Source organism: Heptranchias perlo, chromosome 5 (genome assembly GCF_035084215.1).
Source record: "Heptranchias perlo isolate sHepPer1 chromosome 5, sHepPer1.hap1, whole genome shotgun sequence".
NCBI lineage: Eukaryota > Metazoa > Chordata > Chondrichthyes > Hexanchiformes > Hexanchidae > Heptranchias > Heptranchias perlo.
Window position 1 is genome coordinate 14,564,374 of NC_090329.1, and position 13,090 is coordinate 14,577,463.

Sequence of the window (13,090 nt, forward strand, 5' to 3'; positions counted from 1 at the left end):
TGTCAATAATTAATAGTTTTGTAGGTGAAAGTGCAATAGTGGATACCCAAATAAGCATTCCTTAAATATAACTGTGTTGTTTACTGATTTGTACGTCTGACTAAATCTCGGAAAGTCCCTAACTAGGTTGATGTGAAGTAAAGGGGAAGTCAGCACAGTGAGTGCGTAGCAGCAACATTTACTGGATACCTGAGTGCTGAAGTCACTTTGGACCTAAGCTGCCAGTTACACAGTGAAGTTGTTCTGTATTTCTAAATGCTCTTGTGCAGATCTTTACTGGGACGTTCTTTTGGTTGTTCTCCCAATTGATGCTGTAACTTCAGCGGAAATCCCAGTTATTCTGCGGTTCGTCTGCCAAAGTTACGGCAGCACGAACCCCACCCCCATCCCGAGGAAATTCTTGGCGCTAGTCAAAGAAAAAAAAAGAGCCGGTACAGGTACAATGGGCTGAATGGCCTCCTTCTGTGCTGCATCATTCTATGATTCTATAGTCTTTTTTGTGGCTCTCCAGAGCACACAAACTTTCCAAAGTTTTTCTTTTCCAATTATCGGCACCGCAACTGATCAGTGAATTAAGGCAACAGGTTTTTCCGTGATTACAGCCCGGAATTTCTGTAGGGAGTTCTCCCAATCTCCCACTGTTGCTCTGGGCATCTGCTGATCTCCCGCCCAAGTTATGGTGGGAGATTCGGAGAAGCTCTGTGGAAATTCAAAGCCTACACGTCAATCACAAAGACCCAGTTATTGATCAGAAACAACCTTTCAGATGCCACAAACGTCTTTAAATCATAAAGAAAAACAGTGTGCTGAAAAAAAATTGCAAGCCCACTTATCATGGATGTTTTCCTGACAAGCATTCTCAATTTTTATAATTGGAACGTGTTGAAGAGAATTGGGTGTGCATCTATGGAGATTGACGGTAATTAAAATATTCTCTTGAAGAATATACCTGTACTTTGGCCCCCCCGAGCTTTCTTGGTGCAGTTGCTCACTACCTACTGCAACAATCCTCGAGATTCCTTGACGGTATGTTGTAAAAAACAAGATAGGTTACAGTTGGGAGTCTTCACATGCAGCAGGACGATGATTCTTTCCATTCAAAGGAAAAATGCTGAGGTAAAACCCCCACGAGTGGATTCTGCTTCTGAATCACAAACTGATCTCTGAGGTTTCCGGGTTTAAATAAAGGAAGAAGCTGGTTTTGCAGGGCTTTCAGTGTAAGCGTCTAATTTAATATGCACCAGCGGATTCACAGCTTGTTGAATACCGCCCAGAGGAGGAAAGATGATCCCCTTTCATTTCCTGAGATTAAGGTGAAGCACATGCAGAGTTCCTAGACACGGTTTCCTACCCAGCTGACAGGCGGTGTCATCTATCAGGGCTGGCAGCTGCTTGTGGGTTAGAAGCTATCAACTTGCTTTGGAAGAAACATTCAAAAATGCGCTTCCTTGCCAAGTGATCATGTGTTAGGTGCGTAAACCAGGAATGCAGGAAAACATATAGCACTTAATGTTTACACACTCACATATCAGCACCTATAAAACAACCCCGATGACCTTTTTATATCCATCAAATGTTAAAGGAACAAACTACTCAACTAAAGATGAAGGGAAGGGGATGGGGGAGTATTTTCCTCAAAAACCATTTCTTCCCTTCACCCCACCATTCTCTCTTATCACAAACAGACTAACAAAAAAGTACCTTCTGCCTGTTAGGTTTAAGCAATGTACTTTTCTTTATTTACTTGAAGTGTCAGCCATGGCTCAGCGGGTAGCATTCTCCCCTCTGAGTCAGGAGGTTATGGGTTCCACAACAATTCGATGATTCCAATGCTCTGCTGGCCGGCCTCCCACCTTGCAACCTCCGTAAACTTGAGCTCACCCAAAACTCTGCTGCCCGTATCCTAACTTGCACCAAGTCCCATTCACCCATCACTCCTGTGCTCACTGACCTACATTGGCTCCCAGGCCAGCAACACCTCTATTTTAAAATCCTCATCGTTGTGTTCAAATCCCTCCATAGCCTCGCCCCTCTGTAACCTCCTGCAGGCCTACATCCTCCGCGATCTCTGCGCTCCTCCAATTCTGGCCATGCGCGCATCCCCGATTTTCATCGCTCCACCGTTGGCGGCCGTGCCATCAGCTGCCTAGGTACTATGCTCTGGAATTCCCTCCCTAAACCTCTCTACCTCTCTCTCCTCCTTTGTCGCTCCTTAAAACCTACCTCTTTGACAAACCTTTTGGTCACCTGTCCTAATACCTCCTTATGTGGCTCGGTGTCAAATTTTGTCTGATAGCCCTCCTGTGAAGCACCTTGGGACGTTTTTACTACGTTATAGGCACTATACAAATGCAAGTTGTTGTTTTGTAGAGAGTTTGGGAAATGCAGTCCATTGCATCCTTTACTCCATTGTTGTTTCCATCATCTGATTTCCTTGATTTCATTTTTCTCCCCTTTATTTGCTCTTGGGACATGGGTAACACCAGCAATCCAGTATGTACTGCCCATCCCTAGCGGCCCTGACAGCATTAATAGTGTGGAAATGGACTCACATGTAGGCCGGACCAAGTAAGAGTATCAAGTCTGATCCTTTGAAGGACATTAGTGGACCAGATTTTTAGGACAATTCAGCAGATTTCATTGTTATTTTCTGGCATTGGCCCACAAATGACCAGATTTATTCAATTCATTGTCACAACTTGCCAAGGTGGGATTTGAACTAACATTTGTGAGGGCTAGTACAGCACCATAACAACTAGGCTATTGTACCCACTATGTTTCTCTGTAGATTTCCTTTTTATTAGTTTTCTGACCATTGTCTTATATTTGCTTTTATTTTTGTCTTTCACACAGATTCTGGCCTTTCCTTCCTATCGATTTTCTGTGTTATATCCTTCTCGAATTTCCACTGCCTTTAAACCTAAGTTTCCCAACTCTCAGTCCATAACTAAAGGCTCAGGGATTCTCCACTAGCCTCTGTCAGGAGCATTTAACACTGCAGAAAATAACCATACTGTACCCACATGATGTATCACCATCATCAAAAACCTATACCAAAACTACCAGGCGTGGATTTCCCTCTCCATGGTAACTATCACGTTAGGGTTAGGGTTAGGGTTATCCTAAAGGAGGAGAAAGCATTAGAGAGGTGGAGAGGTTTAAGGAGGGAATTCCAGAGCTTAAGGCCTAGGCAACAGAAGACACGGCCATCAATGGTGGAGCGAAGAAAATCAGGTGGTGGAGCAGATCAACAGATGAACATAAACATAGATACTTAGGAACAGCAGTAGGCCATTCAACCCCTTGAGCCTGTTTCACCATTCAATCAGATCATGGCTGATCTGTATCTTAACTCCATTTACTTGCCTTGGTTCCATAACCCTAGCCTAACAAAAATCTATCAATCTCAGTTTTGAAATTTTCAATTGACCCCCAGCCTCAACAGCTTTTTAAAGGAGAAAGTTCCAGATTTCCACTACCCTTTGTGTGAAGAAATGCTTCCTGACATCACCCCTGAACTACCTTACAAGATACTTCAACTGTCTAAAATTTTAGAGTCTTTACAAAACCTTTTGTCTGAGATTTTGATAATTGTAACATGGGAGCCTCTTCAGTCCATGGAACCCTGTCTCACCACCATGACATGGAAATGATGGTTGAAGCAAGGGGCTGTAAAATAAGGAAACCCGGCCATAAGTAAAATACTCCAGGTAGTTCTTTACAGCCCAGATCAAAGCAGTTCTTTTCCACTGGGCAGGTGATCATAATATTCATTTTATCATTCTGCTGGATCTCAGACTTCTGGTGAGTTGGTTGTTTTTAGCACCTAATTAGAATATCAAATAGCCTGGCTGTCCTCAAACAGATTGCTTGGATGTGATAAAGAGATTGCAAGTTCACAGGTATTAACATATCAAAACATGAGTGCCCAAGCATTTAATTTAGACCTGAACCCCTGCCTGTCTCTCTATCAATCTCAGTTTTGAAATTTTCAATTGACTACCAGCCTCAACAGCTTTTTGGGGGAGAGAGTTCCAGATTTCCACTACCCCCTTTGTTTGAAGAAGTGCTTCCTGTCATCACTCCTGAACAGCCTAGCTCTAATTTAAAGGTTTTTGCCCCCTTGTTCCGGACTCCCCCCACCAAAGGTAATAATTTCTCTCTATCTTTTTTTATTAGTTCACGGGATGTGGGCGTCGCTGGCAAGGCCAGCATTTATTGCCCATCCCTAATTGCCCTCGAGAAGGTGGTGGTGAGCCTCCTTCTTGAACCGCTGCAGTCCGTGTGGTGACGGTTCTCCCACAGTGCTGTTAGGAAGGGAGTTCCAGGATTTTGACCCAGTGACGATGAAGGAACGGCGATATATTTCCAAGTCGGGATGGTGTGTGACTTGGAGGGGAACGTGCAGGTGGTGTTGTTCCCATGTACCTGCTGCTCTTGTCCTTCTAGGTGGTAGAGGTCGCGGGTTTGGGAGGTGCTGTCGAAGAAGCCTTGGCGAGTTGCTGCAGTGCATCCTGTGGATGGTACACACTGTAGCCACAGTGCGCCGGTGGTGAAGGGAGTGAATGTTTAGGGTGGTGGATGGGGTGCCAATCAAGCGGGCTGCTTTATCTTGGATGGTGTCGAGCTTCTTGAGTGTTGCTTGGATGAGTGCAGCTCCAACAAGTGGAGAGTATTCCATCACACTCCTGACTTGTGCCTTGTAGATGGTGGAAAGGCTTTGGGGAGTCAGGAGGTGAGTCACTCGCCGCAGAATACCCAGCCTCTGACCTGCTCTTGTAGCCACAGTATTTATATGGCTGGTCCAGTTAAGTTTCTGGTCAATGGTGACCCCCAGGATGTTGATGGTGGGGGATTCGGCGATGGTAATGCCGTTGAATGTCAAGGGGAGGTGGTTAGACTCTCTCTTGTTGGAGATGGTCATTGCCTGGCACTTATCTGGCGCGAATGTTACTTGCCACTTATGAGCCCAAGCCTGGATGTTGTCCAGGTCTTGCTGCAAATCCTCTACTCTGTCAAATCCTTTAATCATCTTAAACACCTCAATTAGATCACCCCTTAATCTAATAACCAACTAATGAGCAAAAGAAAAAGAGAAAACAGAGAAAAAATGGAGGTACATGGTCAGACTTTTACAAAAGTATGTTCAGTTTGCACTCAGCCAGGTCCTTTCACTTCACTCGATTCTCACTAGAGGACTGACAGTAAAACCACTTAAGAAAAGCCTAGTTACATCAATGCTGTTGCAGGCCTCTCCCTTGTTTTTCAGAGGTATTGTTAATCATCTATTTTGTTAAACTGTTCTAGTCTCTATGAAGTTGAGCACCCAAGCCTCACGCAACAATAGCTCATGAGCCTAATGCTACCCCCTGAAAGGAGAAAATGGTTGCATTACTCTAGTCAAAGTCAATTATAGTCACTTTATTGGATTCATGAACCATATATTACTTTCCTACAAGCTACATTTCTGCTCTGTGCTAGAAACAAGCTCGACATCTGTAAAATCTACAAACTTCATTCTAACCTGTGACCTAAAGTCTGGAATTCCATGGGATTTAGAAATCTTATTTCAAACAAATACAAAATTGAATGAAGAGTAAAAAAATCGTAGTGCCTACTGTGTGGGTCTGATCAACAGTTTCCTTCCCATTCTGATAAGCGGGAGGCTTTGAGAAGTTTTGCTTCCTGCCACCGATCGTTTCAGTGAAAATCTCTCCACTAGATCGAACCCTGAAAGAAAAATCATAAGTCCATTCAAATCAGTGTACATTAACATTGCTTACACAGTATTTGCATGCTGTTGTTTTGTCATCTTTCTCACAACATCATAAGGTAACTAAAGATGAGGGAGTCCATTTTGCCCATCCAGAAATATCCCAAAATATCTCCCCATTGCAGCATCCAATTGATTCCAGGATTTTTGCCTCCGTTATTCTTTCTGGAGGTCCATTCCACATATTGAACACTTTTTGTGTGAAGGAGAATTTTCCAATACTAGCCTTTTACTAGTTTGATTCTATGGCCCCTTGTCCCACTCACGCGATTAACTAAATCTTGTATATATCTCTGTAACATTACTTCTTGGATGTCTCCATTCAAGGCTGAAAACTCCAAGTTTCTCCAGTTTTTTCTCATGTCTCAGGCCTCTGACCCTGGAAATCAACCTTGTGGCTCTTCTCTGCATTGCCTCCAGCACTTGAATATTTTTCCCATGTTTCAGTAACCAGAACTGGACACAATTCTCAAGGTGTGGTCTAAGCACTGTACGGTTTGATCATGACTTCTTCTGACCTGAATACTGTTTTTCCTATATAACTCAACGTTCTATTGGCTTTGTTGATTGCTGCTGTGCTTTGGCTGGACATGTCCTAAGATCCTGGGGGGAGAAATTCTCCTCTACAATGACGACCAAAATTGGGTGGAATTGTGGCAGAGAATGTTTGAAACTTCAGGCGTTGAGGTCTATCGCTGGCTCACTGTTCCAATGGGCTTTCCCTCCCTCTGCCCCCGTCAGGACTGCCACTGCCTGCTGATTCGCCCCACCCGCCACATGCAAATGGCGGCAGGAGTGGAGCCTGACGTTCTGGCTGATTGTCCTGCACACTTTTTGGGGCCAGCATGTGAGGAGTATCAGTAGGCCCCGAGAGGCAGTGATAAAATACCCAGATGGACGAAGAGGGCTTTGTAACAGCCTCCTCTCCCTCCAGATGAAAATATAGAAAACATAGAAAATAGGAGCAAGAGTAGGCCATTCGGCCCTTCGGGTCTGCTCCGCCATTCAAAGTGATCATGGCTGATCGTCTAACTCAGTACCCTGTTCCCGCTTTTTCCCCATATCCCTTGATCCCTTTAGCATTAAGAAATATATCTATCTCCTTCTTGAATACATCTAATGACTTGGCCTCCACTGCCTTCTGTGATAGAGAATTCCACAGGTTCACCACCCTCTGAATGAAGAAATTTCTCCTCATCTCGGTTCTAAATGGCAAACCCCGTATCCTGAGACTGTGACCCCTGGTTCTGGACTCCCCAGCCATCGGGAACATCCTCCCTGCATCTAGTCCGTCTAGTCCTGTTAGAATTTTATATGTTTCGATGAGATCCCCTCTCATTCTTCTAAACTCTAGTGAATATAGGCCTAGTCGACTCAATCTATCCTCATACGTCAGTCCTGCCATCCCAGGAATCAGTCTGGTAAACCTTCGTTGCACTCCCTCCATGGCAAGAACATCCTTCCTCAGATAAGGAGACCAAAACTGCACACAATACTCCAGATGTGGTCTCACCAAGGCCCTGTATAACTGCAGTAAGACATCCCTGCTCCTGTACTCAAATCCTCTTGCAATGTAGGCCAACATTCGCCTTCCTAACTGCTTGCTGCACCTGAATGCTCGCTTTCAGTGACTGGTGTGCAAGGACACCCAGGTCTCGTTGCGCCTCCTCTTTTCCCAATCTATCACCATTCAGATAATAATCTGCCTTTCTGTTTTTACAACCAAAGTGGATAACCTCACATTTATCCATGTTATACTGCATTTGCCATGTTCTTGCCCACTCACCCAACTTGTCTAAATCACATTGGAGCCTCTTTGCATCCTCCTCACAGCTCACATTCCACCACAGCTTTGTGTTGTCTGCAAACTTGGAAATGTTACATTTAGTTCCCTCATCCAAATCATTGAGATATATTGTGAATAGCTGGGGCCCAAGCATTGATCCCTGCGGTACCCCACTAGTCACTGCCTGCCACCCGGAAAAAGACCTATTTATTCCTACTCTCTGTTTCCTGTCTGTCAACCAATTCTCAATCCATGCTAGTATATTCCTCCCAATCCCATGTGCTTTAATTTTGCACACTAACCTCTTGTGTGGGACCTTATCAAAAGCCTTCTGCAAATCCAAATACACCACATCCACTGGTTCTCCCCTATCTATTCTACTAGTTACATGTTAGATGGCGCCAGACGCATCTGTTGGAGGTCTCAGTCTCCGCCAAGACCTTCAGTGCGAGACTTCATTCCAATCTTTGGGGCGCTTCTGTCCCCTTAAGGTCCCTCGTCAGATCTTTTGACGCTGCAACGGTGGGATTCTGCTCTCCCCAGTGGCGAGCTCCATCTTAGTGGCTGGAATTCCGCCAGGAGCCACAGTGCATCTGTAATGAGCCCTAACATAGGAAAATGGGGTTGTTTGATTTCAAAATCATTCTTCGAAATTCTTTCCACCCATGACAGGGGATGTGGCCAGCTATGACATGTGATGAATGGTTTCTACAAGTAAAGCTGACTGGATGACACGATGAGCTACTCATGTTCTATAGATGCATTTAAGGAGAAGCTAGATAAGTACATGAGGCAGAAAGGAATAGAAGGAAATGCTGATCGGTGGGAGGAGGCTTGTGTGGAGCATAAACACCGGGTGCATTGACCTGTTGAGCTGAGTGGCCTGTTTCTGTGCTGTAAAATTCTATATAATTCTATATAATATAACTGGTGATGTGGCGGTTAATCTACTTCATTGCCAGTTGAATACTTGCTGCAAAATCGATTTTACTGAGTATTTTTGAATCCCAAGAACACCCACGAGATAGTGTACAACTTACTGACACAAACATTTTCTAATTGTAAAGCTATTTTGTTGCAGGACTTCATGCAGAGACAGTGCAAACTGGATTCCTCCCTTGGAAGCAATTGTGCATAGGGAATAATTCAAATCTATAAGCGATCGCAAAATGCAGCATGAACACTGGGAATGGGAGCTGGAAACTCTGAATGTCTGCTCCAAAAGCAGATGATTGGCAACTTTGTTATTATTTGCATTATTATCTCATTCAGTTATGGCACTGCATACATGTTGGGCTCCTGTACTACACTCACTGATTTTTACCTTCTGATGGTGCAAAGAGTCAATTACGATTAGTAACAACTACTTTTATTTGAATAAAACCATTCCAGAATAAATTACATTTTGGCTTCAGGCACTGAATCACAGGGCACTTCAAAATGCATCAAAAAGGTGTCAAAATCAAAATTTCTCTGGGGGAGGTGGTGCCTCGTGGGAATTAAATTTTACACTGTAAAAACTCACTTCCCCCTTCAAAAATTTCTAAATCGACCATAGAGAATCGTAAAATCATAGAATGATACAGCATAGGAGGAGGCCATTCATCCCATTGTGCCTGTGCCAGCTCTCTGAAAGACCTATCCAATTAGTCCCATTCTCCTGCTCTTTCCCCATAGCTCTGCAAATTTTTCCCCTTCGAGTACTTATCCAATTTCCTTTTGAAAATTATTATTGAATCTGCTTCCACCATCTGTTCAGGCAGTCCATTCCAAATCACTGTGTAAAACATTTCTCCTTATCTCGCCTCTGGTTCTTTTACCAATTATCTTAAATCTGTGTCCTCTGGTTATCAACCCTTCTGCCACTGGGAACAGTTTCTTCTTATTTACTCTATCAAACCCTTCATGATTTTGAACACCTCTATTAAATCTCCCCTTAACCTTCTCTGTTCTAAAGAGAACAATCCCAGCTTCTCCACGTAACTGAAGACCTGCATCTTGCAAAAATTGGTGTCATTCAGTTTTATTTCCTATAATACCACTGATGGGCATATAGGTGATCTGCTGAGTGTTTACTGCATTTTCTGTTTTGATTACAGATTGAGGATTGCTTTTGCTTTTGCCATGAAGTGATGTGTTGAGGATGAGGTTGAAGCACAATTGAAAATCCCTCATGTAGGAGTTGCCCGGTGTTGACAGCTCTGATCACTGTGGAAGATACAGGACACACACTTAACCTAGAAACCTAAATGTAGTGCCATATGTGATAGATTAATTTGTATGAATATTTTATTAACCTTTTTTGAGGAGTACATGAACGTATCAAAATGAAATAAATCTACCAAGACTATACTTACATCTTTTTCTAAAATGTTCATGTTCTTTATGATTCTACTTTTCAATGTTGAGCCTTTATAAATTTTTAGAAAATAACTCACTGATTCCCCAAAGGAAACACACAGATTTGGCAAGCAGAAAATATCTTTCAGCCCTCAAACGCAGTTTCAACAATCTTTGGAATAAAGTGCCAACAATCAGAGAGTTAAATGTACTTTACCTCTGGTATAAATTGCTGTAATTACTTCCATTCGATTTGCTAGGGAACAAGCAGTGTAAGAAAAATAATTCTCTTCAGTACACAGAGGATGAAAGGTTGATTGCATTTGTATTTACAGAGCTGACCTGCGACTGGCGAACAGGTTTGTAGGAAGAAGAACTTTGGGGGTAACTTTAATCTAACTCGCCGAGTGGGGAACCAATGGGATCTAGTGGAATGCCGGTATTACATCCCACTCAATATTACTCTATATTGACTTTGATGGAGAGTAAAACCAGCGTAGCATCCAATCCCGTCAGTTTCCAGACGGGCGGGTTGGGTTAAAATGAACCCCTTAGTGGTCTGTGACCCTGTTACGCATTGGATGGCTGGGCATTAAGGGACAATTCAAACACAGAAAATGGGCCAACGAGTTTTTGAATTTTTCTCCTTTTGACCCCTACACTTAATTACAGCGAGAAAGCAGACACGAGCAGAAAGTTGGAGGAATGGAGGTAGAATGATCCCCTCTATTTCTACGCCTCCAAAAATGGATGAACTAACAGTTGATTGTTGCTCCTTAAGGTCAGCACCATTACCTCTGGAATCCTCCAAGGATCTATCCTTGGCCCCCTCCAATTTCTCAACAACATGCTGCCTCTTGGCGACATCATCCGAAATCATGACGTTAGGTTCCACATGTACTCTGGCAACACCCAGCTCTACCTCACCACCAACACCTCTCTCGACCCCTCCACTTTAAATCTTAATGTTCTCAAGCATGCAATTGTGCAACTACATTTTTCTATTCGACATGATTATGACTTAGCTACAGCAAAGTAAGATATTTTTATAGCCCAATGACTTCAAACTACAGTCTACTCTTGATTCAACTGATACAATAAGTTTTTAGTAATAAATTCCCACTTTCCTGTGTTACAAGGCTTATTTCAAATTACTGGATAATTTTTTTTTAGTACAGAAAAACAATTGAATTGTTAGGAGTAGACTACAGTCCTTAATAGTATTAAATTGTTATACAAATAAAATAAACAAGGATTTTTCTTAATTGAAATGGATATCGAGGGCAGTGTTAACAATTTAGTATAAGTTACCTGAAGCTTCAACATGGTGCCTTTGTGTCTGTTTGGAGTGCAGTCCCTCTGATTGAATGGTAGGGCATAAGGCATCTGTGAGCATAAGGAAAAGAAAGGCTGTGTTAGTTTGCATGCTGTTGGTAACAACTCCCTTAGAAAAAGATTCTGATTCTAGGGTCCTGACTCTTGAAATTACCCCAGCATTAAAAAATTGAACTGAGGACTGCTTATAATTTCTATGCATGCACTTTCCAAGTGTAAAAACAGGTTAAATAAAAAACAAGAGATCGATAGATTTTTGTTTAGGTAAGGATATCATTGGATATGGAGCAATGGTGGAAAAATGGAATTGACGTGCAGATCAGCCATGATCTAATTGAATGGTGGAGTAGGCCCGAGGGGCTGAATGGCCTACTCATGTTCCTAATGTTCCTAAATGACGTTTGTGCAGCTGGCACAAAGCTGCAGTTGTTTCGGGTTCCATAGATCAACAGGCTTTCCAGCAGCTAATCGCCTCTGGTACTTGAAGATTATTTCTGCAGGGCGGACTCTTTCACCTGATATGGGAAGTATCCTGAAATGCCCCTTGTCTCCCAGCTGGCAACTTAGGGCTGGTTGGATTAAGTACCTGTTTAAAATGAGCACCGAATCAGAGCCTGGGGGGAGGATTTAAAGAAGAACTCAACCTACTGAGAAAATGATACAATTTGAACAGTACGCTGGCTAACAGAATTTTCTATGTGGTGTCACAAGTTTGCACAACTAGAAAATAAGATAAAGAAAAGGAGATGACAAATAATTGGATTGGACCCAACAAATCTATCCTTTTTTGATTGGTCAGTCCCACTTATTTTCTAACCATACCCCTTCATTCCTTCTGTCTCCAGAAACACATCCAATTGTCTCTTAAACCTGTCCACTTCAATGCCTTTCCCTGGTAGCATACTCCACTATTCCTTTACTTTGAGTGAAAACGTTTCATCTGACCTCCCCTTTCTTATTTCTAACTCCCTAATTTGTGTCCCTTGATGTGTGAATTCTTCCCCACTGTGAGCAAACATGCTGAGGGCCGTTTATCACTACCTGGACACAGACATTTTACAAACGTTCTGTTTGCTTTCTGACTCAATTGTGCGCAAGGATTCCAACTGCAAATGGTCCCAAGGGGAACACGTTGCTCAAAGTATTTAATTGCAACAGTGCTTTGGAACCCAATCTCTGTAATAAATGCATTGCTAAGTAATATTGAGTTAATCCCTTTATATCCTTATAATTTTGGATTCCTAGCAGAATGACAGTTGAATTTTACTATAGCTGAGGAAGGTTTAGAAGGTCATGAAATAATTACACTGCATTGACATAATGAAGACAAGATAAGACAAAACACATTGGCCCAGAATTTGCTGGAGCGGGGCATCTCACAGCATGCCCTGTTAGTTAGACTTGTTCATGCACCCTTCAGTTCAAATACTGTTTGCCCACAAAGTTGCTGGAAGTGCGAGCTGGTAACGGCATGGCGAGGGCAAAGGGGCATCTGGGACCTTGGTGAACGACGGGACCAACAGTGTATCTCCTTAACCCATGAGATTTAAGGATTGAGAAATAAACAGAGGCAGGAATGAGAAGGAGGGTAAATTAGAGTGGGTGAATTCAATGTCAAATCTTACAGAAAGAGAAATAAAGAGAGGGAAAGAAAGATTGGATTAAGAGAGAGAGAAAAAAAAGAGACCGAAAGGAATAGTAAGAATTTTTTAAAAAATTTTAAATTTGACATTTTTAAAATCTCCAACAACAATTCACAACCTGAAGGAATGAGACTCCACACTTATAATTGTTTACTTTCTGGGTAAGAGTGGTTGATTGGCAATCATTAACAATTATCACATCATTAAAAGGGC